The sequence below is a fragment of the Ceratotherium simum genome, chromosome 29 (genome assembly GCF_057802395.1).
Source record: "Ceratotherium simum simum isolate JZ-2026a chromosome 29, ASM5780239v1, whole genome shotgun sequence".
Classification (NCBI taxonomy): domain Eukaryota; kingdom Metazoa; phylum Chordata; class Mammalia; order Perissodactyla; family Rhinocerotidae; genus Ceratotherium; species Ceratotherium simum.
The window spans coordinates 24,140,023-24,167,484 of NC_141928.1; the positions used below are offsets into that span (position 1 = coordinate 24,140,023).

At 40.6% G+C, this 27,462-nt stretch overlaps 1 long non-coding RNA gene across 4 annotated transcripts; it reads left to right on the plus strand.

Annotated features, from left to right (window-relative positions):
- Nucleotides 1-35: 35 nt before the first annotated feature.
- On the plus strand, nt 36-27,150 carry LOC147913228 (uncharacterized). Of its 4 annotated transcripts, none has more exons than XR_015548953.1 (5): nt 36-373; nt 2,183-2,730; nt 4,897-5,135; nt 9,989-10,235; nt 26,907-27,150. It is a non-coding gene; the product is annotated as an uncharacterized LOC147913228 (long non-coding RNA). The 4 variants fall into 4 exon arrangements; XR_015548951.1 differs by having other exon boundaries at nt 2,194-2,730; XR_015548954.1 differs by lacking the exon at nt 4,897-5,135 and having other exon boundaries at nt 2,194-2,730.
- The last annotated feature ends 312 nt before the right edge of the window (nt 27,151-27,462 follow it).

Consider the following 27,462-nt stretch of genomic DNA (forward strand, 5'->3'; position numbering starts at 1 on the left):
GCACGGGGCGCGGCGGCAACAGCCGCTTCCTTCGCGGCCGTTGCTCGGGGAGAAGGACGCCGCAGCCGCCCGGCCGCTTCCGGTGTGTCGCTGAACGCCTTCCTAGTCCCTGCGGCCGGAGGAGCTGTCCTTAGTCCGACCTGAAGGATGTCTCTGTGTCGGAGGCGCGCTTAACCAGTGTGTGCAGAGCGTTTTACCGGCCGCAGTGCCCTTCACGCGCGATCTTTTCGACGTCATGACTTCCCCTGAGGCAACGGGTCGTCTGGCTCTCTTGCCGTCTGGTTATCAGCGACAAGACGTGTGCCCAACAGTAGCACCACCCTCGTCGTGACAATCAGAAGTGTCTCCAAATGCTGCCAAATGTGTTCTGGAGGTAGGGTTGCCAGAAAAATACAGGTTGCTCGGTTAAATTTGGATTTCAGATAAAGAACAAATAATTTTTGAGTGTAATTATGCCCCAAATAGTAAATGAGACTATACAGCGACGTGAAGAACTTTGCCTCAAAAAAAATTGTAGCTGTAATTTTCTCAGTAAATATTTATTGAGTCTTCGCTATGTTGTAGGCTCTGGGGACACAGTGGCAAGCAAGGTAGACAAGGTTCTTGATCTCAGGGAGCGTAGATTCTGGTGGAGGATGACAGACAATAAACAAGCAAATAATAAGCTTTAAGACATAATAAATTCTTTTAAGAAAATGAAGCAAGGTAAAGATATATATATGGTGTATATCTGTGAAATAAAGATAGGTAGATATATATGAGAGAGAGAGAGAATTAATGGAAACATGTAGGAGAGTCATCTAACCTGAAATTATTGGAGTCAGGGTCAATTGTTAGGTCACTTCCAGAAGGAACTAAAATCTAAACTGATTTTGAAGGACAAATAGAGGATGACTTGAGGGGTGGGAGTGAGGGAGGAGTTTGGGGTAAGGGAGTTGTGAAGTGAGTACCAAGAAGAGAAAAGAGACATAGGCAAGAAAAAAACATGAAGCTTTTAAAGAAATAAAAGACAGTCCATATGACTGGGGATGGGGATGAGGAGTAGGGGGGCTGAAACTGGAAAAAGGCAGATTGTGAGGGGTCATTTTATTCCGTATCGAAGAAGTTGTTCTTTATCCTAAGAGCAATGGAGGGCCAGTGTGGAGTGTTTAAGTAGTGTCAACACAAATAACCAATACCCATTCTGTAGATAAGAGAGAGAGAAGGTGAATTTTACTTGAGCTAAGCTGATATATAACCCCGGGAGGATTATAACCCTAGAGAGCAGCCTTCACAAAGGAAGAAAGGGCTCTGGAGAAGCATGGTTTTCAGTACGGTTTTATACCTTTTTAGAACAAAGAACACACACTAAACACGTCAACGTTTTGAAGAGATATTCAGTTGCAGATTAGCAGGTCAACATGACCCTGACTGGGGCCAGGGGCAGCAGTGAGGAAGGAAACGTATCTGCAAGGGTGCTGATACTGGCTTTACAGATGCTGGCTGGCATCGTATGCAACCTTATCTTCAAAGACTGCATTCTTTTACTTGAGATACTGTGTAATACGTTCTTTACCTCAATGGTTAAAGCAGATGTACAATGTATGTTTGAGAGGCCGTAGGTCAGGCTCTTTTTAGTTCAGACCAAGAATAGTTACCCCGTATACCTCAGCCTGTGAAAACTTCTTGTCACTAGTAAAGTGACATCTTCAGATTTGCATTTTGGAACAATTACTCTGCCTGAGAAAATGAGTTGGGAGATGTTGGGAAGACCATTATAAGACAGTTACAAGAGTTCAACCAAGAGGTGCCACTTCAAGGTAGTAGACTGAGGAAGAAGAAAAGTTGAGACACATTTATGAAGCAAAATGGGCAGTATTTAGTCATTGGTTGGAGGAATGAAGGGGAAGAATGAATTTTGATAATGCCCAGGTTTCTGGATTGGGCAACCAGGTGCCCTCTCTCACATAAGAAACACAGAAAGAAAGCAGACTTATTGTAAAAGACGATACATTGGTTTAACATTGTAAGTGAACATAAGTGAGGCCATCTTGTTGTGCTAAATGACCCCAGCCCCTCCTCTGTGTGACTACTCACTGCTCTACACGTACTCTAAAATAATTCACATGCTCTCCTGATTTATGGCATCTGCTTACATATGTACTCCCCTATAGCTTGATAAATTAAAACTTTGTTCCATGAGTTTCTTTCCAGGAACAAGCTGACCAGAGGCAGGAAACACACCTACAAGATATTCATCATCACTGACAGAAGAAAAGAACAATGAAAGATCCTGGAGTCTGACATGCCTGAAGGCCAACATTTCTAAACCCCCTGCTTACTGCCCATTTTCCCTATATAACTACCTCAAGATTCCATAATTCTTGAAGATGGGTTTTTTGAGACATTAGTCAACTGTGTTCCGATTATGCCAGCTAATCGAATTAAAGCTTCCTTTCTGGATCCCTAATTCATTGTGATTAATTGGCTCAGATCTCGGTGAGCAGAGCAAGCCCATTGCTCAGTGACAATATGTTATGTTTGAGATGCCAGCCATTTCCAGAACAGATCATGTCATTTCCATGTTTGAAACATGTGATGATTCTCATTGAACCTTGTCTCCCATGAGGCTCTTCAGATATGCACGTTTCCCAATCCACTTCCTCCATGCAAGCTCCTCTTATAGAAGTTCATTGCTACCTGTTCGGAGCTCTCCTTGCCAAGTGGAAGAAGTTCCCATGCTGCCTTGAGGTAAGGAAATTTTCTACATTAGAAATTTGGTCATGTTACTCTTAACCAGCTTCACCCCCAGATTACAGTTCGAATACCTTAGGATGGCTTTCAGGATTCTGTGACAATTTAGGGTCTCACACGATCTGCTTTTGCTCATCCTGGTCCCTCTGACTAAAATATCATCCCTCCCCACTGTGATGCCCACCAACCCCCTATATCCTACAGGACTTAGCCTAAGTGTCTCCTCTACTTGGACTCTTCCATTCCAAGGTCAAAGTCCCACAGTTGATTTAGAGCTTTGTAGTCAATATCAAACTGGCGTAGAAAACACTTACTTCAAAGCAAACAGAACTTTGGTCTGTGGCTGTTATTAACTTATTGCCTCTGAGCTGGAAACCAACGGTTTTTTTGCCCTGGGGAACTGTACTCTGCAGGCTGCATTTCCTCGTTGCCGGCTGGCTGGATGTTAAACTCTGCCAATAGAGGGTGCTTGAGGAACACTGCAAGGCTGGAAAAGGAAAAAGGGACATATTTTTCTTGAGGTAAACAGATCAATATGCAGGGTTCCCTGTTCAACGCCAGTTTCTTTGCCACCGCATTGGTGATGGCTTCTGTTGTGGGTTGAATTGGGTCTCCCCCAAAAGATATGTTCAAATCATAACCTCCAGTATCTGTGAATGTGATCTTATTTGGAAATAGGGTCTTTGCAGATGTAATTAGTTAAAATGCCGTCACACTGGATAAGGGTGGGCCCTAATCTAAGAACTAAAGTCCTTATAAGAAGAGAAAACAGACGCACACACAGGGAAGATGACCATGTGAAGACAGAGGCAGAAATTGGAGTTATGCTACCACAAGCCAAGGAATGAATGCCAAGGATTGCTAGCAAACACCAGAAGCTAGGAGAAAGGCATGGAACAGATTCTCCTTCAGAGGCCACAGAAGGAACCAACCCTGCCAACACCTTGACTTCAGACTTAAAACCTCTAGAACTATGAGAGAGTAAATTTCTGTTGTTTTAAGCCACGCTGTTTGTGGTACTTGGTTACAGCAGCCCTGTAATACAGAGACTAATACAGCTCCAATCAGTATTGGTTGTGGCTGTTGCTCTCAGCAGAGGCGAGTTTCTTCACCACAGCAGCAGGCAGCATGCTCCTATGACAACCACACTCTCTCCTCAGAGCAAAAGAAGTAGTACACGCGTGCTTAATGGGTACAGGATTTCGTTCTGGGATGATGAAAAGTTCTGGAACTAAACTGTGATGGTCGCACAACATTGAGAAGGTACTTAATGCCACTGAATTGTATACTTTAAAATGGCTAAGATGGTAAATTTTACATTATGTTTATACACAATAAAAAATTAAAGGGGCCAGCCTGGTGGCCTAGTGGTTGAGTTCCCACGCTCCGCTTCCATGGCCTGGGGTTCGCGGGTTTGGATCTCTGGCACGGACCTACACACCGCTCATCAAGCCAGGCTCTGGTGGTGTCCCATGTACAAAATAGAGGCAGATTGGCATGGATGTTAGCTCAGGGACAATCTTCCTTTAGCAAAAAGGGGAAGATTGGCAACAGATGTTAGCTCAGGGCCTGTCTTCCTCACAAAAAAAAAAAATTAAAAAGAAATAGTAAATGCAAAGAGTGGCTGCTATCCCTAGGGCTGAGGGAAAAGTAAACAAATAAAGAACTTAGAAACTAAGACAAGCCTCTTGCCCCAAGTCTGAGATTAATTTTTTTTATTGTTCTAAATTACTCATAACAAAATTTACCATCTGAACCATTTTAAAGTGTACAATTCAAGGGCATTAAGTACCTTCACATCACCATGATCTAGTTCCAGAACGTTTCATCGCCCCAAAAGGAAATCCTGTACCTGTTAAGGACACATTTACTATTGTTTTTGCTCTGTACCCCTTAGAGTTCTCTTTTACCCCTTTTAGTCATTAGCCATGGCCAGCACCATGAAGGAGTATGCCTAACCTGGGCTTAGAACTCTGAGGGAAGATAAGGCAAACTAGAGGGGAGCCAGGGAGGGCCACCGAAGGACCAGGCCAGGCAAGGGTCAGATGCTAGACTAGTCATGGGAGGCAACATCAGGGACAGAATTACCCTTCTCAGAGAGGTGGACGATGTGCTTGAAAAGTGCTGACCCACCCAGGTCTCACTTCATCTCTCTCATTGTAGGAAACTCCATGAAACTGAATCTGGAATAAAATATTAGGAACACCACTGTGTGGATAGACAATTGGAAAACTTGAGATGCAAAAATTCCTAGAACTATAGAAAATGCTGAAATCGGTGCTCGTATAAATATTAAGGAAACTGAAAAGTCACCAGGCTGTCTCTCCTGAAAAGAACAAGTTGTGGCAAAAACAAGTTTTTACAAAAGAAGACTTTCAAAACCTGCCTACTCATTTTATGAGGTTAGTGTGATACTGATTCCAAAACCAGATGAGGACAATATAAGAACATAACAGCTAATTGAGTCCAGCAGTGTTTGTAAAAAGTCCTACATCTTGATTAGGAATGGATGTACTACTTACTCACTGCAGCCGCTGGGCTATACCAGTTATAATGTTTTCCCCACAATCCTTGCCCACAGGGCAGAACTTTTCTCTTCCTGGCTTTCTTTCCCAAGGCTGTAATAGAAGAAGCAGAGGGTGTATCATTCATTGGTTTCTTTCATACAAGAACCCAGGCGAGGAGTGGGGTTTGAGGGCTATTACTACCTGTGGCTCTACTGCTTAGGTAAAAACATGTTCAATAAATCAGAACAGTCTTCTGGAGGGGTTGTGTTGACCAGGATAAACTGAGTAATAACATCTTAAGCCAAAACATCCTTATTACCTAAACTCTGGCCTTTGACTGTATTTCTTGTAGTCCAAAGTTCAAGATCAGATGATCACAGATAAAATTTTGAGATATAGCCTTCATATTCCATTCATCTATTTGTACTTTGAATTTCATCATAAGGGATATAAAAGGAGAAATAATAAGCCTAGTAAATAGTGATTTCTTCACAGATAACCTTTAGCCAGGTGACTTCAATGAGTTAGCAGACTTCCAGGTTCATAGAATTTGTGATTAGCAACTCGATCACGACTGTATTTAGGATTCTGGTAATTAGGGTTGATCTCTACAGCACTTCTCCGTTTTGATAAACAGTATTGGAAAGTCATATGAAATACAATTAATCTTCTAGTATCAACATGGACTTGAGACTTCCATAAACTTAATTTTATTTCATTTGATGTTAACTTGTCACGGACCAAGCAAACATACTTATTCCAAAATAGAAGTCTCTATTGATAATAACATTTGCAAATTTGCAAGTACACTCACAATTTTTTGGGGGTGGTGGTGAGGAAGATTGGCCCTCAGCTAACATCTGTTGCCAATCTTCCTCTTTTTTTGCTGAGGAAGATTAGCCCTGAGCTAACATCTCTGCCCATCTTCCTCTATTTTGTATGTGGGGCACCACCATAGCATGGCTTGATGAGCAGTGCATAGGTCTGTGCCCGAGATACAAACCTGCGAACCCCAGGTCGCCAAAGCAGAGCAAGCAAACTTAACCAGTATGCCGCCAGGCCAGCCCAACATTCACAATTAATTCACACACATTTCAGGAAGTCTCAAAATTAAAATCTTTCCCTTCAAACTGGAGGAAAAAAATGGTTCAATGCACATATATTTAAAAAATAAAATTATAGTTTAAAATTATAGCTAACTCGAGTATGGCAGTGACTTTAAAGGTACAATACCAAAGACACGATCCATGAAAGAAATAATTGATAAGCTGGACTTCATTAAAATTAAAAAACTTCTGCTTTGTGAAAGACAATGACAGGGGAGTAAGAAGACAAGCCACAGACTGGGGGAAAATGTTTGCAAAAGATACATGTGATAAAGGACCATTATCTAAAGGATACAATGAACTCTTAAAACTCAACAATGAGAAAACAACCTGATTAAAAAGTGGGCCAAAGACCTTAATAGACACCTCACCAAAGAAGATATCTAGATGGCAAATAAGCATATGAAAAGATGCTCCATGTCATATGTCAGCAGGGAAATGCAAATTAAAACAAGTGTGAGTTATCACTACACACCTGTTAGAAAGGCCAAAATCCAGAACACTGACAACACCAAATGCTGGCAAGAATGTGGAGCAACAGGAGCTCTCATTCATTGCTGTTGGAAATGCAAAATGGTAGTCACTTTGGAAGACAGTTTGATATTTTCTTGTAAAACTAAACATACTCTTACCATATGATCCAGCAATCACATTCCTTGGTATTTACCCAAAGGAGTTGAAAACTTATGTCCACACAAAAACCTGCACACAGATGTTTATAGCAGTTTTATTCATAATTGCCAAAACTTGGAAGCACCAAGTTGTCCTTCAATAGGTGAATGGGTAAACTGGTACATTCTGGCAATGGAATATTATTCATCATTAAAAGGAAATGAGAGGGCTGGCCCTGTGGCTTGGCGGTTAAGTGCGTGCACTCCGCTGCTGGCGACCCGGGTTCGGATCCCGAGCGCGCACCGACGCACCATTTCTCCGGCCATGCTGAGGCCGCGTCCCACATACAGCAACTAGAAGGTTGTGCATCTATGACATACAACTATCTACTGGGGCTTTGGGGGAAAAATAAATAAATAAATAAAATTATTTAAAAAAAAGGAAATGAGCTATCAACCATGAAAAAACATGGAGGAAGCTTAAATGCATATTACTAAATGAAAGAAGCCCATCTCAAAAGGCTCCATACTATATAATTCCAACTATATGACATACTGGAGAAGGCAAAACTATGGATACAGTAAAAAGATCAGTGGTTTCCAGGGGCAGGTGGGGGGAGAAAAGGACAAATAGGCAGAGCACAGAAGATTTTTAGGGCAGTGAAAATACCCTGTATGATACTATATTGATGGATACATGTCATTATTTGTCCAAACAAATAGAACGCACAACACCAAGAATTAACCCTAATGTAAACTATGGACTTTGGGGGATTGTGATGTGTCGATGTAGGTTCATCAGTTGTAACAAATGTACCACTTTGGTGGAGGATGTTGATAATGGGGGGAGGTTATGCATGTGTGGGGGCAAAAGGCATATAGGAAATCTCTATACTTTCCACTCAATTTTGCTGTGAACCTAAAACTTCTCTAAAAAATTGTCTGTAAAAAACCACTAAGGCTGTGCCTTGTGATTATTTGTATTCCCATAATGCCTTGTACATAATTAGCACTCAACAAATATTTTCTGACTAATAAATAAATTGACTAATCTATTAGGTGAATAATCTAGGTAAAATAATTTGGAGTTGATTGGCTTTGTCTACATATCCAATGGCAAAACAGTAAAGATAAAAACCACTCTCACTATAAATTTTAGCCTAATGGCTCTACACTGTCCAACTAGAGCAGTAGGGCTGTCATAATTCATACTCCCAGATAGCTGACATTTGTACTGCTATGCTGGATGACTACTGATTGGTCTGACCAAAAGTCGTAGACCAGTGTACCTGGATATAATCTTGATTTACCTGAAGTAAGAGAAGACCTCTTGTTATAATTTCTGGATACAAGACTTTTAAAAGATCTTTCCATTCAAATTGAGTATACTTTCTTCATACATCCATTGACTTGGTTGACCTAAAAGTTAATTTGTATTGAGTGAAAGTTATACCTACACACTCACAAATCAATAATTGAAAAACAACCATTCCATATATGACTGTGGGCTATTATAGTATTTTAAAGTTCTCTATACTTCTAAGGCAAGGAATCGGTACTATAAGAACTTTTTTAAAAATTAAAGAATATTGTAAAGTTGAAAAAAAAGCTAAGTGAAATACAGCATTGTTCTTGAACTTCCATTTGGTCATATCTGCTAGCCCAGAGGTCTGCTAGTGTGAGGAGATGGTTTATGTACTTGGAACACCACAAATTTCATTGCCGACCCCATTTTAAAATTTTGTCAGACTTGTGTAAATATAACTTCTCTTCTGCTTTCTTGATATATGCCTACTTTTTGTTAAGAGTTAATATCTGTTTCTTCCTCATCTCTTCGGTCAGCCATCCACTTGAAGAATGAAGGGAGGAATTCTGACTGTATTAGTTCCAGTTTTTTCAAATTCACTTGCCCTTTACTGTTCAGTACACTTGGTCACTTCTGTAGAGAAACTCATTTTACAATTCTCCCATGCCTCTGCATTCTTATTTAGAGCAAGCAGAAAAATCACACAACTCAGCCCACTCCTAGTGGATTTATATCCTGGACGCAGTAGGTCATCAGGGAGACAAAGCCAGCTGCTTACTTGCTGACCACTAGAGAGCTACAGATAAAATCTTTTTTTTTTGGTGTGGATGATCAGCCCTGAGCTAACATCCGTTGCCAATCTTCCTCTTTTTGCTGAGGAAGATTAGCCCTGAGCTACATCCACACCCACCTTCCTCTATTTTGTATATGGGATACCACCACAGCATGGCTTGAGGAGCAGTGGGTAGGTCCGGCCCCGGGATCCAAACCTGCAAACCTCAGGCCACTGGAGTGGAGCGCGAACTTAACCACTACGCCACCAGACTGGCCCCTACAGATAAAATTTTGTTGAGCAGAGATTCTGGAGTGATCTCATCCTGGCCCTGTATCTCTTCAACTGGTTCCAATGCACCCAACAGAGACTATGCCAGTTCCAAAATTGTCCACCAGAGTGTGTCGCCCATTTCCGCACAGTCTGTTATAGACATCCAATGGCTAAATTCCACAATTTACAATGGTTTCCATTTTTCTCAGCCTTCCCTCAGAATTCATGAATGAAGCACTTATTACAACCAAGCATCTAAGAAGGGAAAATAAAGCTATCTGATTGGTTGCATAGACAAAAGGGAAAAGCTAAACATAGCTCCAATGCCAACTCCTCTGGCATGCTTCATAACAGGATAGTGGTGAAAAGGATTTTGTGCCACACACAATTTAAACGCTGACATTTGGCTCTGTTTTTAAAGGGAGGAAAAACACTTGCAAAGATCTCCAATGTGCAGGCTGACACCTACTTACTTGTCGTCTAAATAATCTGTGAAGTTAGATAAACACTCATTTCAGAAATATTCTCTATGATAAGGTTTTACACGGGAAGTTTAAGGACATGTGAATCTACAATCAACATAATGCTTACTGGAGTGTCTGGCTCCAGAGCGTGGGCAGGAGATATAAATTTGGGAGCCTTTAGTCTACAAGTGGTTTTTCTCTTTTTTTTTTTTGCAGTGGAAAGTGTTCCAGTTGATACAGAAGAGGTTGATTATGCAGGTGAAAAGAAATAACCCAAGTAATCTAAGAAGGTTAGAAGAGATATGATCCAAGTACATTAACCTTTGGTAGAGGAGAGATGCTTCCTCCATCTTCGCAGGAAGAAAAGAGAAGATGAATACAGATGCAGAGAAGTTTGTAACTTTGACCATGAAAAGACAAGGTCTCTGGTCTAATAGCTTCTATTTTCTCAATGAAGCATAAGGTAAGATTGTCTCTTGAGGGTTGAGGTTTAAGTACAGGAGTGAAAGTATAAAATTGTCATCACATTGTGTGAGAAAACAAGTTTACTGGAGAATTGCTGGGGTTCGGGGGCAACATTGAGTGTGCCTATACGTTGATAAAGTAAACCAGTCAGTCTGGTTGTGTGAGTTTCTCCAATAATATTCAGCTGCCCATGGGAAGGTATGGAAAAGGCAGCTGTTAGTTTTATTCAGGGTTAGGGTTATGCCAAGGTGACGGATGGAGGAAGAGAGAAGCAAGGAAGCTGAAGGCATTTACCAGGGAGTAATTATGATGAATTCAAAGCACCTTAGAAACTTATCTGAACTAAACTGGACTAAAATTCATACCCACTATGATAACGGTAATAAAAGGCCAGAAAGCAAAAATGAGGAAAAGAAGAACACCTAAATAGAAGACCCATAAGGTTATTAAAATTGAGCTTTATGCTCTGCCAACTCTGCCAACTCATTCCTTGCTCCTTTCCTGGCAAGAGGCTTTTCACGAAGCCTGACAAGTGCAGCGAGGGCATTAGCAAACACCGGCATTGCATGTCAGCCTCAGGCAAAACAAGCACGTCCAGAAGGATCCAGGCAGAACCTTTAGCACCTGCTTTGGGAACCCAAACAGATGTTTCTTCTCTCAAGCCTTCCAGAAAGATCAGAGAATATAGGCCGCTTTTTTACTGACTCACTTTTTCCTGGCCAAAAGCTTCCAGCTGGGCATGTAGTACTCTAGCGGAGAAATGGGTACTTGTTATCAAACCCCACTCCCACACAAAGTGGGATTTGGGAGGGCCCATATGGGGCTTGTAGGACACAGGAGGAATGAGATTGTCCCATGGCTGTGTGGAGGTAAGGAGATGCAAAGGTGGAATTGCGTGGAGCAGACGATTAAGCATCAGGGAGATGATAACCTGGTACAAGATAATGAGATAGCAAGCAGAGACCCTAGAACAGATTACGTGGCTTCAGAATGCTAGGCAGGAGCTGGGAGACGTTTCCTGGGATGATGGAGTGGAGCCCACGATGGTGTGTGAAGAGGAGAGTATTAGGGGCCACAAGGCCATTAGATTACGTACGTGAACACACACATACACCCTCACACCCAGATCACCATTAACAAAGCAGAACTAGTATTTCCCTGGATTGCCCACGTAGAAAGATTTAACACAATACTTCTCAAACTGTAAAATGTGCATCTGAGTCACCCAGGGATCTTGTTTAAAATGTCGTTTCTGAATCAGTAGGTCTGAAGTGGGACCTGAGATTCTGCATTTCCAACAAGCTCACAGCTGGCGCTGATGCTGCAGGTCCAGACCCACACTTGGAGGAGCAAGGCCCTAATACACGTAATAGTGATCCATTCCCACAACCATTCCTCTGTGCACTGGGACTTGCCATGAGTCCAGCTTCTCCTGAATAACGTTGTTTTGTTATCTATTGTCTGCTCTCATTGAACTTGGCATGACAAAGAATTGTAAAAGACAGAGTAGATACACTGGGGTCCAAAGGACCCCGGCCTGACAACTTCCATCACTCTGAAAGAATCCAAGTAACTCTCCTCCAGCTTCAGGCTTGGACATATGTAAATCATGGTGGGAGAACCAGGCAGTGTCCACCACTCTGATTTTCTCTCTGGAGCTAGTACCAGTCACCATTCTTCTAATAGTGTTTACCCCTCCAGAGGGTTTCCTAGATGTCCTTCTTGGTGGCCTATGTTCCCCTTAGGAATGAGTCAGTCATCAGGATGTCACTGGTACTGAGTGGATGGGGGAAGTATCGGAAAAACTACAGTTGCTACGAAATGGGGTATTCTGGAGGAAGAAACTGGGAATTGTGCATCACATGCTGGGATGGTGAGGAAGGGGCCAATCGAGATATTGGAGGGAGTTCAGAAATGCAAGTTCTTTTCAAACTCTCTGTGGCTCTAACACTTGGCCACTGATTAGTGGTTTTGGATAATGGCCAGGTAGATTTAGATTCCAAGGATCATTAGTAGTACCCTTCAAACCAGGAGATAAGATAGGAACCATGGTTGCATGTGAGAGAGGCTGGCTAGTGCCATAATTGTGCGACAGGTAATTATGAATTGAACCCTTTTAAATGCTCATTTAGAGATGGGAGTGAAAAATGAAATTACTTTTAAATTACTTTTCGTTGCCAAGTTGTACTTCTTTAAACATGATTGCGTGCTTTTGTGCTTTATAATTGTCAAGAACTGTGAAGGGGCTGAGATTTTTATCTTCCTTTGCAAGCTAACAAGTTAGCCTGCCACAGGTGCATGGATGCTGGCAGAAAACACAAGACTCCTGGGTCAGAGCCAAAGGACTTTGATTCTTATGGCACAGCGAGAGCATGAGGTTCATGTGCCTGTTGGTTCCGCCTTGCACCCCCAAGCCCAAAGGGACAACCGAGAGGGGCCCAAGTGAATGCTGTGCATGCAGTGGATTTGCATCACAGCTAAGGACCTCTGAGCTTAGGGAACCCAAGTCTTTTATAATAAACATTTGCTCCAAAGGGAGAGATTACACTAGACAGAAAAGAAACCTGCCCTCTGATCTGGAGAGAGATCTTGGATCTTCCACAGCTGTTTGCTATACCAACATCCTGGAGAAGATAGTCCAGAACAAAAGTGGTCAAATGTGGGAGAATTGTCTCCTGACAAAAATAATAGTACCTACACTCATAGAGTGCTTACTGTGCATTAGGAACAGTTCTAAGTGCTTTAATGCTTTTCATATCTTGTCTCACTTAATCCTCAGAAAAATTCTATGAAGTTATCCCCATTTCACAGAGAAGAAGATTGAATTTTATAATGATACAGAATGGTAGAGTCTAAGATGATTTAGATCACTGGAGACTCTGACCCCTTAGGTCTGGAAGGGGCATAATGTTTATTTATAACAAGCCCCAGAGTTGATTCTGATAAACACCAAAGCTTAAGAATCACTAATTTAAAAGATAAGCATCATCTTTTTGATTCCCTTAAATATTTAGCAAGACTTTTGACTCCTCTTTTTATTTATGCCTACCTAATAAAGCCAAGAATTTTATTTACTTTTATTTAAAACACAGGATTTTGAGTCTTACTGTGTAAGGAAGACTCAGAATCAAAAGAAAAGAAAACGTAGTTTGTTTGCAATGAAGATATTTAAAGAAAGCATGGGTTTAAAAGGACTGGCGCATTAAATTAAAAATACAATCTGCTTTTACTTATTAAATTTTTATTTATTTATTTATTTATTTATTTATTTATTTTTGTGAGGAAGATCAGCCCTGAGCTAACATCCGCTGCCAATCCTCCTCTTTTTGCTGAGGAAGATTAGCCCTGGGCTAACATCTGAGCCCATCGTCCTCTACTTTATATGGGACGCCGCCACAGCATGGCTTGCCAAGCAGTGCGTCGGTGCGAACCAGGACCCGAACCCAAGAACCCTGGGCCAACGAAGCAGAATGTGCGAACTTAACCACTATACGACTGGGCTGGCCCTGAAAGTTAGTGTTTTTGGTTGCTTATTCCTATCACAGAGCAGTTTGGTGCCTATACTAATAATTATAAACCTTTATTTACATAACCTTTTGAGGTTGGAAGTTGTGTTGGTGTACGTTATGTCACAACTCTGTCAGGTACGTGAACGTGTAAGTATCATCTTGTGATACAAATGAAGCAATTGCCCTGAGAAAGGATGTGACTTAGCCAAACGTTCAAAGCAGGTCAGAGGCCAGGCCAGCACTCAAATCCAGTTCTTCTGCTCTTCCCACCACACAGGCAAATACCTGTTGGTCTTTCTGCACAGTCTTCGATGGGAAAAGTAAACATTATTTTCATATGCTCACATTTTAAAATAAGCAAATTAAGAAGGCAGGGGTGGTTTAAAAAAAGTCTTTGGCTAAGGTTAACCAAATAATAACCAATGAATTCTTGATGTATTCCCTAAATGAATTTCTTTCATAGAAAATCACCATGTCAGAGGCTGCTTCAGAGAGATTCTGCCTGAACTTGACTAGAGCAGCAGGGAGGGTCCCCACTGAAATTTACCTTCCTTTCATTCAGTAAACGCCTAGTCACAAAAATACCTACTTATATTATTTTTAATGTTATAATAAGAAAAAAACCCGAATAGTTACTGTATAATTTATGAATTCTTTATCATGAGTAACTTTGACCTGAATAACAAGAGCATTCTAAAAATAATTTGCCTTCACCCAAAATTCTTTTGGTTTAAAACCAAAGCAGCTTTGGGACAGATTTCTTTCTATGATAATGAGAAGCTAGGGCAGGTTTGAAGCGTCTCTGAATCCTGTCTCCAAACCTTTTAAAATTTGGGGTCACTTAATTTCCTTTTTGCTTCCTGTTTTTGACTCCTCCCCTTCCTCTCACCGTTTCTCTCTCTTCTTCTTCCTTCCTTCCTTCATTTCTTCCCTCCTTCCTTCCTTCCCTTCTTACTTAAACCTACTGTGGGGACACAAGTTTTCCTATGAGCCAGGTTCTGAGAAAGAGAGCTATAAGAAGCCATACATCAAAGGTTCCCACTGAAAAGTGGTCCACAGTAATCTATATAATAGTGATAGTCTATAATCTGTATTTTCTAGCTATTTGAATGAAAATTTGAAAATTGGGTCTGCTGTTGTCCTGTTGCTCTTACATTTCCCTCTTGAAACCCTTTATCCATTTGTCTGTCTTGTCTTTTTGGGAATGTTCTAATCCTTGGCATTCAGGACTGCGTTAAAGACATGTTGGTGTAGATTAGAGACTGTAATGAAACCTTGACTGTCTGATCAAGTTGTCAGTCCATCTTACCTTTGACAGACATTGTTTTAAATGCCATAGGAAGAATTTTTTTAAATTTCAAATTCAAAGAAGTACTACCTATCCTAAAAAGGACTTGAAGCATATCAATTAAATATGAACAATTGCTGATTTTTAAAAAGAGAGAAAGACAGGCCGGCCCCTTGGCTTAGCGGTTAAGTGCGCGCGCTCCGCTGCTGGCGGCCTGGGTTCGGATCCCAGGTGCGCACCGACGCACCGCTTCTCCAGCCATGCTGAGGCCGTGTCCCACATACAGCAACTAGAAGGATGTGCAGCTATGACATACAACTATCTACTGGGGCTTTGGGGGAAATAAATAAAAAAATAAAATTAATAAAAAAATAATAAAATAAAATAAATAAATAAATAAAAAGAGAGAAAGAGACCTATCAGGAAGTAGAGAAAATGTAACCTGACATCTATTGGGTTGATTACTTAAAACTTTAAGTTTCTTGGCTTTAATGTAAAGCAGGAAATCATGCCACATTTTATATTTTTTGTTTGTTTTTTGTTTTTGTTTTCCATTTTCTTACTCACCCACCCACCTGCCTCCCCTCAGCCCTGCAAAAAAAGACCAACAGATAACTACTTTGCAGAGACAAACTTTGCTGGAGCCAAATCAAAAACTGATTGCTTGGGAGGACAATATTTTCTTTTTTTTTTTTGTGAGGAAGATCAGCCCCGTGCTAACATCTGCCAATCCTCCTCTTTTTTTGCTGAGGAAGACTGGCCCTGGGCTAACATCCGTGCCCATCTTCCTCCACTTTATATGGGACGCTGCCACAGCATGGCTTGCCAAGCAGTGCGTCTGTGCGCGCCCGGGGTTCCCAACCAGCGAACCCCAGGCCGCCTCAGCGGAGTGCACGCACTTAACTGCTTGCGCCACTGGGCTGGCCCGGGAGAACAATATTTTCAGTTAAAATTTTACAAAAGCTACCTAAAAGCCACTCAGTTGGAAGATTCCATTATCAGTCCTCTGTAAAGCTTGAGTTTTAACATTTAACCATTATTTTTATAATTTTTTATTTTGATATGATTTCAAACTTTCAGAAAAGTTACAAAAATAGTACAAAGAACTCCCACATACATTTTACTTAGATTCACCAATTATTAATATTTTCCCTTTTGCTTATCATTTATGTTCTGTCTCTTTGTGTGTGTGTGTATACACACTTTTTTTTCCTGAATCATTTCAGAGCAAGTTGCATTTGATGGGGAGCAGAATACATGTGATCCCAAAATGTGCTACTTTGGCGTGTAATTTGCTTTGAGTTGAAGGCAATTAAGACCTGGAAGATTCAGGAAAAGCTTTTTTTGCCTCTCCTGGTGCCTAAAAGAATTTAGATAGAGAGCCTGCACCAGGAAGAGAGGAAATTCCAAAGATGACTTTTCTATCAGGAAGACTTATCTGCACTGCATGGCAAACATTTGTTTATCAAACATTTGCTCTTCTCATCTTCCTGTAAATTGTCTTCCTCCTCTTTGAAGCCCCAGCCCCCCAGCCCCTTCTCCTCAACTCAGGATGGCATGTAAGCCTCAATGGCCTGACTGTCTTTGGGTCTCATATCTTTGGGGCTCCTGAACATACAAAGATTGTCTGTCTCCTGTTAATCTGCTTATGTCAATTTAATCATTAGACCAGCCAAAGAACCGAGAAGAGAAGGGTAAACTTTTCCTCCCCTACAGTTTTGGCTCCCAATGTGGGGCTCTCTCCACTAGCGGGACATTCTTTGCTCCAGGGCTGCTGCTGCTGAGAGATGCTAGGACCTGTGACAGGAGCCAGCAGAAGATAAGAAATCTTACCACGTCAGTCCCCCAGATCTCTGCCTGCAGGATCTGTTGGAAGTAAGAGTGCTGAGAGTCTTGTTCTTTTTCTAAATTTATATTAGCAGGAGAAAATATTTGCGTGAACTAGTTCCTTAGGTATGGCGACTGATAAGATTTGCTATGAGTAGTTCCATTTCCTGTTGATCCCATTCCTCCCAGAGATGGTCACTGTTTTCCTTGGTCTCTGTCTTTTGTGTCGTTTGTCATAAGGAGGAAAACCATAGGGTAGAGAGCAGGCATAGGTCCTATAAGCCTGTTGTTGGAGCCGGCCTCGCAGACTGGTAATTTCACAGTTCTCACCAGACCAGCATCTGTTTAGACAAACTTTGTTTGCTGTGGGTCCCCAGTGTAAAAACTGGATGATGGGGGCTGGCCCAGTGGCATAGTGGTTGAGTTTGGCGCGCTCTGCTTCTGTGGCCCGGGTTTGCAGGTTGAGATCCTGGGTGCGGACCTATACCACTCATCAAGCCATTCTGTGGCAGCAACCCACATACAAAATAGAGGAAGATTGGCAACAGATGTTAGCTCACCGTCAACCTTCCACACCAAAAAACTGGATGAGATTTTCCTTTCATCTTATTCTATTTCCTAAGAACTTGGCATTATGATCAGTGAGAATATTCTCTCTGGTCTCCACCAGCTGGAAGATGCAAGTACAAGCTTGCATTTTGGTGACCAGTCGAATAGACTGGGATTCTGACACACGAGGTCACAAGCAACACTCTCTTTGTCAGACCATGCCAGCTCTCAGGGGAATTTGTCATGAGGGGTCCCAGTTCATAAGGGTCCTTTATCATCTCAATTTTGTTGTCTTGTTAGTGCTGGAAAAGTCCCATTCCAGTAGCACCTGTCCAGCGTCAGATATTAGGAGGTCTGTGACTGGAGGCGTCTCATGTTCTTATGCGAGACCAAAGACACCATTTACACTACACCATTCTTACTGCCTATGATAACAAAGGTCTTTGCTTTCTTAGGCTAACTCTAGGAGGGAACTTTCTGGATATTGTGAGGCCTGCATCTTTTGCATTCTCCTTTGGGGCACCTCTTGTGTCCATGGTTAAGCCATAAAAAGGCTTATTGGTTTGAGTCACTATTGAGATTAATATAAGATCCTACTCATCAATGGCCAGATAATGGATCCTTGAATTGGCTATATTTGGGAAAAAAAATGACTTTATTTTAGAGAGCTCTTATCCTAAACAATTGTCTTATTGGTACCTGTGGAAAGACCAAACTAAAAAGTGGACACAAAGGAGCATAACAGCAAGCCTTCGGGACTCCCTTAACAAGGCGAAAACAAGATGTTAGACTCCTTCTAATGAGAAATTAGAACAAAAGTTAAAGTCCACATCCAACATAAATTCCCCTTCTTAAATCCAGCCCCATCTCCTCAATAAATATCCTTAGCTCCCAAACTCCTTCACCTTCCCCAGAAAAATCTCTTAAACACTCAGCTGTCTGTTTTAGCTTCCCTTTCCCTACAGGATTTACAGAGTGTACTCTAGCCTAATCTCAGGCGCAGGATTTGCAGCTTACTCATGTAAATGCTGAAAGTCAGGAAGTAAATTTAGTGGAAGCACCTGGGATGGAAATTAGCATTTTCTTTGCTCTGCCAGCTTCAGGCCTTCCTAGGCAATGTCCGTTGCAGATGTATCTTGTACCTCTGCAAAGAATTCGTGTCCCCTGGACAGCAACAGTTTTTCAAATTTAAAGCTCTTTTACCTCTACTTTCAGAGGATCCTACCTGTCAATGGAAATAATCCATAATCAATCTGTAAATCAAAATTGGAGTGAGGTTATTATGAGCCAGGTCTGAGGACTATAGCCCGGGGCCTTCCTTCCCCAAGGAAGGAAGGGCACCCAAGAAGTGGGGTGTACAGAGCGGTTATATTCTGTTTTGGAACAAACAGCATACATCATATATGACAGGAATATCTCTTTTACTACTTAGTAAAAGTAAGATGCTTAGCTGCCACAGTAGGTTGGTGGTCAGCAGGTCAGCGGTCACAAGGTCAGCACAGCAGGTCGGTAATTAACCCTTCATTTCCAGGCAGAGATGCTTATCCTCAAAGAAATGCCAATATGGGGAGAAGTTACATCCCTGTCTTTAAGGGCATCATTCTTGTCTTTGGAACATAGTAAATGTTTAAAGCAGATGTACAATGCATGCTCAATAGGCCACGTCAGGCCGTTTGGGAAATACAAGGTCAGGCCAAATTAGTTTTACACCAAATGGCTTCTTCATATACTCCAATATATCTTATTGCTTTTCATTTACTTATCATACAAAAATAGAGAGAAATTAGAAAGATTAGTGGCCATTCACAACCCCGCTCACAGCTACCTTAATTGGCTGCTGAGGAATGTTATTCTCACCCATTATTATACTGTAGTTAACAAGCCAAGAGGGGAAAAACCTGTCTCACAGGAGAAACAGATGACCAGAATTTCTCCCAGGCCCTCCTACAAATGATCAGGAAATGGATCAGCTGGAAGCCAATGTTCAGGGGCTGATAGAAGCAATAGTAAAGGATCTCCCTTCTAAGGTGAATGGGTCTAAGGTTAAATTGTGCTAAGAAGGAGAGCATGCCAAAGCCTTCATTGAATGCTTTATACAGACATTTTAAAGGCATACTGCACTAAACCCTGAAGCTCCAGAACATAGAAATCTTTCAATTTCTACCTTCATAGGAAATTTTCTTCCTGATATAAAAAGGAAAATTCAAAATAGTGTGGTTGGCTGGGCTAATCAACCTCTAAGCATTTTTTTTTAATTTTTTGTTTATTGCAGTAACATTGGTTTATAACATCGTATAAATTTCAGGTGTACATCATTATACTTCTATTTCTGCATCAATTGCATCATGTTCACCACCCAAATACTAATTACAACCCATCACCACACACATGTGCCAAATTATCCCTTTCGCCCTCCTCCCTCCCCCCTTCCCCTCTGGTAACCACCAGTCCAATCTCTGTCTCTATGTGTTTGTTTGTTGTTGTTATTATCTACTACTTAATGAGGGAGATCATACGGTATTTGACCTTCTCCCTCTGACTTATTTCACTTTGCATCAACCTCTAAGCATTATAATGGAAGCAGCTACCCAATTCTTTGAAGATAGCTTGCAGGAATATAGGAGAAAAAAGGAGTTAAAATCAACAATTCTTTTTTTTTTTTTTCCCCCCAAAGCCCCAGTAGATAGTTGTATGTCATAGCTGCACATCCTTCTAGTTGCTGTAAAATCAACAATTCTTGATTTACAACTTGAATCTTTAGAGAAACAAAAGCTTAACTCTGAGAGCAACTCAAGTCCACTCAGACCCTTTCCTATTTGCCTCCCGCCATTTGCAGATATTGTAAAAAATTAGGACATTGGATGTACAATTATCCTGCACTTAAGAAAAAGAAGGAAAATTTTGAATGGTAATTACCCTAAACTTCTGATAATAGGCAAATATATCCAAAAACTCCGAGGAGCAAACTTGCATTCTTTCTCTGTCCATTGAAGATGTAAATCCTGCCACATCTTTGAAATGTAAAGACTCCAGGAGTATCTAAAACACTGCCCACACTCACCTGAGACTAAAGAAAAAAAAAAATAGAAAAGAGGCTTTTTAAAATACAAACTGCTATAAAAGCTCTCTTGCCCCAAATCTACTTCACAACCTCCATAAGGACAAATTTGTCAAGGACAAATACAAATCTTAAAAATCTTTCCCACAAATAGTAAAAAGCTTTAGACACTTGAGCAGGTAAACAACCTGCTTCAATGGCCAGAAACACAATTTGGATCCAACTGTGATTTATAAACTAGGGAGTTTTGTATTATTGCACCTGATTCAGGGCTAAAATTTTGGAACGGTAGCTATAGGGTCTTTGTGTCTGTGTGTTTATGTATGTCTATGGATGTATGTTATATATATGTGATAGTTCACTACCTCTGGATGGTGTTGCCAAAATTAATTTGTAAGAGATCTCTATTTAATTGGCTTAAAAATAAACTCTTATGAATTAAGTATTCCTAAAACTCAGAATTATAGAAACTAACCCAAATGTTTTTCAAGTTCATGTGATCTAGGATAATCTTTGGTAAATAAAAGCTAGTTTAAGTTTGGTTTAGTGAAAATAGGTACATCTTCAGAGTTATCAGCATTAAATATAATGCAGATAAACAGCTTTTATTCTACCTGGGTTTACTAGTCACAGAAATTTATGTTATCTCTGTTACAAAATGTGTCAGCAAGAAAAATAGCTTGGGATGATGGCTGACTTGAATGTCTCACAAAGCTCTCAGGAGTAATCTAAAAGTAATTGTTAAGATCAAGTGATTTAGATGATTTAGATAGATGTGAGTGGAATAAGAGTTTAGGTGAACTTTTCAGCAAGAATTATGTATTATAGTGTGTCTACCTGAAAAGAGTTTCCAAAATCTCTTTGGTAACTTGAAACTTGAGAGTTTTGCTAAGTTAAATTACATGATGGGAAATTCATTGAATATCTAGATCATTTCCAAATAAGATAAAATACTGAAACATTAATTACTGAACATAGATTTATCTACTTTTGGTTCTTTATTACAGAGAAACTAAAGATATTTGGGTCTGTTAGTAAACATGACTTGCACGATGACTTGTGAAAAATTATACTATGAGGAAGTGTATAATTCTAGAAATTATGAAATCTATCTATAAATTTGCCAACATAAAGAATGCTGGTGTAGGGCCGGCTCCGTGGCTTAGCGGTTAGGTGCACACGCTCTGATGCTGGCGGCCCGGGTTCGGATCCCGGGCGCGCCCCAAGGCACCACTTCTCCGTCCAGCGCAAGGCCGAGTCCCACGTACAGCAACTAGAAGGATGTGAACCTATGACATACAACTATCTGCTGGGGCTTTGGGGGGAAAAAATGAATAAATAAAATCTTTAAAAAAAAAAAAAAAAAAGAATGCTGGTGTAACAGGCAGTTCACAATTGGTTACTTCTTAGTTTTGTGGGAGATCAAAATTGGCCACACTGAAATATATCTCTTTACCTTGATTATTTTCTCTGATGGACGTTTGACCTCCCCCAAACTGCCTAAAGGAATTTAACTCTGGGTGTAGACAGACTGGCAGGGTCCTCGCTAAGCCCATTCTTAACAAAGTTCTGTTTACCGAATATTTACATTTGTAAAGGTATCTCCCTCTGTGTAGTGGGAAGAGTGGGGGATGACCTTATTGTGAAAACTCTTATCAGGATGGAAAAAGAAGACTTAAATCTACATACTCTTGATTACCATAATTCCTGTCTCTCCAGCCGCATTCTCTATAGGTGTCCCTGCAAAGCCTTGTCTGACAAACATTTACATTTCCCTCTTCATGTAAATTGTCTTCTTCCCCTCTGAAATCCCAAAACACCACCCACCCCCAACATCCTCCTTTGTCTTTAGCTAAAGATAGTATTTAAGAGGAGAATCTCTGCTATTGTGTTGAGAAACTCAGTTTCCCTGGTTTCTCCCATGTATATGTGTTATTAAACTTGGTATTATTTTCTCCTGCTAACCTGTTTCTTTAATTATTTGACCAGCCATAAGAACCTTGAGGCAAAGGGCGGAGGGGCATTCTCCCTCTCCTCCAACAATGTTCACTAGAAATTAAAGGTTCTAAGAGTTCAGAATTCTAATTAATATATGTAATTAAACCTACTAGAAATAATGAGAGAAACAACTCTGTATGCAAGGAAAGTAGGATGTGTGTTTGGCTAAGAAAAAGTATGAGGTGTAGAGATACATTTTCTAAGGGAAAAGAAGGTAAATTTGTCCTAAAGTAAAAGTAATTATTTCAGAAAAGGAAAGAGGAGTATAAAGGACACAATGATATAGAAAGTTGGGGAAAGACAGGAAGAAAAAGAGAGAGAAAATTTTACCTTGTGTGGTCAAGTTAGTTAAAATTGAATTGCTATTATGAGACTTTTAAAAATAAACTTTAGGGACTGACCCTGTGGCCTAGTGGTTAAGTTTGGCACACTCTGCTTCCGGGGCCCAGGTTTGGTTCCTGGGCACAGAATTACACCACTGGTCAGTGGCCATGCTGTGGCGATGACCCACATACAAAATAGAGGAAGATTGGCACAGATGTTAGCTCAGGGCTAATCTTCCTCAAGCAAAAAGAGGAAGATTGGCAACAGATTGTTAGTTCAGGGCGAATCTTCCTCAGAAAAAAGAAAAAATAATAAAATAAGCTTTAATATCAATAGTGTGCTTGTGTAATTTTCCTTCATCTGGTCAAAGCACAAAGTTTTCCTGGACTATTGGTCTGCTCTTCATAAGAAATTTTGTAAAAAGTTTTTCCTCACCTTTTAGGTAATCACCTAGAAAGCAAACATTTTGTGTCTTTTCAAAATAATTTCCTGTGCTCCATGTTGTCTTTATTAGACCTTTGATTACTTAAGAAAACTAAGTTTTGTCTATTAAAAGAGCTAGGGTTTTTTTTTTACAAGTATATAACTTTCTGTATTTACCTATGAAGTCTTTAGTTGTCACTTTAGTTAAATAGCTAGGTATTCCTTCACAGTGACCTATGATCCTATCTAATCAAGTATTTTAAAACCTTTTTAGTATTTTTGACAAAATTCAAATTCCAAATGAAGTCTTTTTGACCTCAATCTAACTTTGGGATTTTCCGGAGTGCCCCTAAAGCATCTCAAAAGATTAGTTCTCTCTCCTTATTAAAAAACGAAACAGGAGATATTATACTAATTTGGCTTGTTTCATATGTCAAATAAGTGAAGATAAATCTTCTTAGGTTATATTGTATGGGCAACTGTTATTAATATAACTGTTCTAGTAACTGTATGAAGTTCCTAAAAATCTGATGTGTCCTAGTATAATATTATCCCTTGTAATTCCAGTTATTATCTTAAAATGTTGTGTGTCATAGAAATAACCAAATTTTCTTGTCAATTGCATTATAGTGAACTCTCATCTGGTCTTTAACCACTGTCATTTTTTTTTTTTTTTGTGAAGGTAGATCAGCCCTGAGCTAACATCCATGGCAATCCTCCTCTTTTTGCTGAGGAAGACCAGCTCTGAGCTAACATCTATTGCCAATCCTCCTCATTTTTTTTTCCCCCAGAGCCCCAGTAGATAGTTGTATGTCATAGTGGCGCATCCTTCTAGTTGCTGTATGTGGGACGCGGCCTCAGCGTGGCCGGAGAAGCGGTGCGTCGGTGCGCGCCCGGGATCCGAACCCGGGCCGCCAGTAGCGGAGCGCTCGCACTTAACCTCTAAGCCACGGGGCCGGCCCTAACCATTGCCATTTTTAAGTCTGCTGTCATTTACAGACAGTTATTGTTTTACTCCAATGTTTTTTAAAAAGTGTTCCTGAAAGAGTGTTTCATCTTTAGAGAAATTCATGGAAAAGACTCTGACAAGCACTCTAGAATACAGGTTTCTGATAACTTTCAGATGCTACCACTGAACTGGGTAAAAAATTACAGAACTCTAATGAAAAAAAAAACCTGATGGTGCATAAAACTGCTAACAAAAAATCAAGATCAACAAGAAGTAATTACATGCTACTGAATGAACTGATGAGGATGATTATAATTTTTATGACTTTTTGTTTGAAACATTGTTGATTCTTTAATGTTTTGGTTTTTTCCAGATATAAGGAAATCTTCCTCTTAAGCTATCTATGACTTACAGCAATTTAGTAAAATATATCTTTGTGAACAAAGAGGAAACATTTACCTTTTTTTCCCCTACCTGATCAGTCCAGAATTCAGAAACTGAATGAGTATTCTTATTTTCATGGGAATATAGTTATTTGCATAATTTCAGTAAGAATCTGTTCTCCTTATAACAAGACACAATTAGAAACATTGGTTATATTACTAGGTAGATCACAGTTTATTGAAACGTAAGGTCAGAGGACTGCATCAAATAAGGCTTTGTGTGAGAACAAAGTAAAGGAAAATCTTTTTCCTTGATTCTTTTTTCCATATCTTAACTCTCTCTGCGTGCTGATGTAACAGCCATGGCTTACCTGAATCACCATGACTTGGCTAATTTTACTTATCAAGACTGATTGAGTCGCAATGATTGGGAAAGAAATCCTGTTTGATTTGGCATGGCCAAATCTTATTAATACTTTCCATTTAATGTCAAGTGAGTAAATGTTTGAGAGATACTTTAATCTTGGCATAATATCTCTATAATTCTAATTTGCTTTGCAAAGACTTTTCATACCTATGCTTTTATTAGCTCTTCCGGGATCCAATAGCAGAGAATTTCTTTTTCATCTTTGATTCTCTTGTATACATGAAACATATTTTGTTCACAATAGGTGTTCAATAAGTATATTTTTAAATTTTTTTTTCTAAAAAGCAAGATAGAGAAGAGGGGGCTTGCTACTTTCTAGTACTTTATATCCCATGTCACGCTTAATCTTTACAACAATCCTGTTTAATAGTGTGGTGGGCATTGCAGGTGTTTACCAAAAATCCATTCCACATGTGCCAGATAAGCTTTGAAAATTCTCACCCCACAGGCAGTGGGGGTTTCTTGATCAATTGCCATGATAGTGCTCCCTTCATTTAGAAGAAAAATGAGGGCCGGCCCCATGGCTTAGCAGTTAAGTGCGCACGCTCCGCTACTGGCGGCCCGGGTTTGGATCCCGGGCGCGCACCGACGCACTGCTTCTCCGGCTGTGCTGAGGCCGCGTCCCACATACAGCAACTAGAAGGATGTGCAACTGTGACATACAACTATCTACTGGGGCTTTGGGGAAGAAGAAAAAAAAAGGAGGAGCATTGGCAATAGATGTTAGTTCAGAGCCAGTCTTCCTTAGCAAAAAGAGGAGGATTAGCACAGATGTTAGCTCAGGGCTGATCTCCCTCACCAAAAAAAAAAAAAAAAAAAAGAAGAAGAAGAAAAATGAACTTGATAAACTCTCATCAAGGGAACATGGTGGCAAATTCCCAGGAGGTCAAAGCTGGCTAGAAACCCAAACCACAATGGCTTATGAAGCACTTTTTTTTTTCTTTTATGTAACAAGAAGTCCAAAGTAGGAAGTCCAGGGCTCATGCAGCTGCTCAAGAAATCAGACTCCATTTCTCTTCCTCTACGGCCATCTGTAGTGAGTGGCTTTCTCCTCCATGGTCACAAAATGTTTGTTCGCCACAAGGCAGCACCTCCACATTCCAGGCAGGAAGAAAGACAAAGGACACAAGATGCATGTCTGTTGAGTTTGTCACTTCTTATTTTAATCAAGAAAACAATAACTTTCCTAAAAGTCCTACCCGTTAGATTTCTGCTCCTGTCTTATTGGCCAGAACTGCCTCACAATCCCAGCTGCAAAGGAGACTGGAACGTAGAGTTCTTTAACTGGGCCCACTGCTACCCTGAACAAAATTGGGGTATGTATGTAGGGAAGAGGAAGAGGAGAATGGACATTGGACAGGCAGCCACCATGATCTGCCACTGGATACACCAAGCGTGAAATGTTTTTCAAAGTCTTTATATTTGGCTCTCTGCCATTAATTGTATATGCTTATTACTTTGGTTACTTTACAATATTTCTGTTAGAGAATGAAGGAAACCATAAACTCTCTGTGCCCCAAATGGGAAAGGACATATTGCTATTGGATGTCACCACTTGGGCAAAATATCTCAGATAAAAAAGAGGGAGGTAGGTTGTCTTATGTCCATGGAGCTGGACTGTGGCAAAATCTCTCTTTGTCTAACCTGCTCAGAAGATGGGGGAGGGGTATCATGGTTTCTTCACTGTTCATATCTGATTTGGGACCTCAGGACCAGAGAGTTGGGTTCTTCATACTCATCAGAGTTTACGGTATATTATCACCACTGGTCTGCTGAATTTTCTCTCTCTTGTGAATTTGTGTGCCTTTTTAAAAAAATCCCCATTCTCTACTCTTCTTCTCTTCCTATTATAGGCAACTATTGTGATATGTTTAATATGTAGTTTGGTTTTTTTGCCAGAAATTTGAGGACATGGATATTTTTCTCTCTTTTAGGTTAGTAGAGTTACTGCAGCCATTCTGTCACCATGAGGGGTTATGCTGATGCCATGGAAAACAGTGTGTAAGGATGAAATATGCCAGGTCTTGATTCAGACCACCCTGAAGTCCATCCTACTTCTGGACTTTCCAGTCACATGAGCCAATACATCTCCCTTAATTTTTAAGCCAGTATGAGTTTCTGTAACTTGCAAGAAAAAAATATCCTAAATGATACAGGTAGGTGCAAGAGTACAAATGTGAATGAAGGGGCCAGCCCCGTGGCTTAGTGGTTAAGTGCGCGCGCTCCGCTGCTGGCGGCCGGGGTTCGGATCCCGGGCGCACATCGATGCACCGCTTCTCCGGTCATGCTGAGGCCGCGTCCCACATACAGCAACTAGAAGAATGTGCAGCTATGACATACAACTATCTACTGGGGCTTTGGGGGAAAAAAAAAAAAAAAAAATTTATCCAAATGTGAATGAAGTCAGATCTCAGCCCTTGGGCAGGGGTGGGGGCATATGTTCATTTGCACTCAAAAGATTGGCAGGGCTGGCCCCCTGGCTTAGTGGTT